Raw genomic sequence first — 2,302 nt, forward strand, 5'->3', positions numbered from 1 at the left:
ATATATCATGAAGGATCATAATGGGTTCTTGGTGGTCCTAGGACATCTTAGGGTCTATTAGGATCCCTTAGAACACATGAACTATAATAGGACACATAAATGGGATGTTAATGATTCTAATGTATCATAAGGGGTCGTAATTGATTGTAAGTGGCCCCAGGACCCATTACAAAACCTTAGAATATATTAGGACCAATTAGGACACATTAAAACTACCTCAATATGTTATTTAATTACTTGGGATGTAAGAAAACCTAAGTCAAAGTTAAAAGGAACCATCTAGGTACATGAATTTCCTTGGTACATAATTGTATGAACTTATGTATATAACCTTGATGAGAAAATGTGTGAAAGGAAGGGTATCATCCATCATTTCATAAAAAAATCTTCAATCTTTACCTAAATTTTATAAATTTTAAGGTTTAGGATGAGAAATATTTATAATAGAAGGTCAAATTTATTTGTATGAATCACAATGCATAAATTTGATGTGATATTTATCTAATAATCTTTTTGATATTAGTACTAATGCTCTATAAATAGTTAAAATTATTGTTCATGTAGCATTTATACTTACAAAATGTGTCATATGTTCATGAATACAATATGTTTCAATAAAGAAAATGGTTTGAATACTTAAAACATGATGAAACATAATAATATATACTACACACACTAGCATGATAAGAAGTCATAAAAAAATAGTACATGGTCTAACATGTCATAACATTATCTATGAAGTCAATAAATACATATAATACAATTAACTATCCTAGTATAAAGTGCATCAAAATAAAAAATATGTGTCATAAAAACACAATCTAAAGGTGCCAACAAGACCTAATCTATCAGATTGAATGTCCTCTTTACTCCACCCAAAGAGGACTTAGATGGACCATCCTGTGTAACTAGAGGAGGTGCACTAGGAAAGCTACCAAATGCAGCAGTGGTGAGGTCCTATAATTTACAATTCATACATTTTAAAAATTTGATAAAGATCATTTAATGAACTATGTATTTACATAAATCAAAATACTAACCTCAAAGGATGATGTAGGTACCTCCTGTTGGCCTAGTTTTTTACAAGATAAAATTTCCCCAATCTAGGTACAAAAAATCATAATTAAGTGCATTATTGGAGAATAGGCTTTTTGGTCTTTGGTCTTGCAAATTTCTCAACCTTTGAAAACCTTTTTTAAACCCTAGGTCTAATTCCTTTTCAATTTATTCAGGTGCAAAACCTTTTAAAATGTGACTATTCCATGTCCAATTCAAATCTTTCACACCCCCAAGTGGCCTTTTTCCTTCAGTTTCACACTGCCCGATCCTTGTAAGATCTATGGTAGTCACATTGTCGCTATCGAATTATGCAAGTGTTTTACCCTATGCGACATAGCAACTACCATGAAATTGAGGGGCAATGTCATGAAATGGAGGAGTGATGATCTGAAAGTGCATTGTGTTAGAAGTGTTCAGTCACATTTTACATGTCAAAGCTATTAGAACAATAAAAGGAACCAAAATAATGAAGTACAAAAGGCATCAATAGAATTCAATTTTTCCAGTGGGTTGCCATGTCACTATCAAAAAAAATTTGCACCATGCCAATAGCGACATGGCACCTCAATAGAAAATATAGATGATGATTACTTTTAAATTTCCTATTGACCATAAAAATTCCCAAGTGGCATGCTGGACGTGTGATCTTATTGTTCTATGACAAGCACTAATTAGGATGATTATGATTTGACAGGTATCTATCTTTTTGACACTAGATTTTAACAAGATACCGAAGGTCACTATGTCACAATCAGAAAATGAATGATCTTTGCCATTAATGACATAGCACCATGATAGAAAATGATAATGTAGCAACAGTTCTAAAAGGAGGGTCCTAGACATTTGATTCATCAGATATGAGTCACACAACTTTCAGACATGGTGGCATCTAGTTGCATACATTTCATGCACCAGAAAAACTAAGAACACTAAAGTTCACTATATCATGATCTAAAAAAACTTTTCTCCTTGCCGTTAGTGACATAGTGCCCAACTAGAAAGTGGGCATGTGGTGGGACCTAATCCATGAGGTGATATAGCAAGGATTGAAGTATTAATTTATGAGCTAGCTAGACAATATGTTCTCATGTTAGCAATAAACTGAAACCACACCCTAGTCAAAAACTAGATGAAGAATTATGATTGTTCGATCAAGATGAGATCAATGATAGTCGCTACCTTGCTATGAAAATATGTGCACTACTTATCTTATGAAAAATAGCAACTAGGGACCCATCACAGT

This window comes from Cupressus sempervirens, chromosome 8 (assembly GCF_028749045.1).
Source record: "Cupressus sempervirens isolate cs-2001-9-10 chromosome 8, ASM2874904v1, whole genome shotgun sequence".
Taxonomy (NCBI): Eukaryota; Viridiplantae; Streptophyta; class Pinopsida; order Cupressales; family Cupressaceae; genus Cupressus; species Cupressus sempervirens.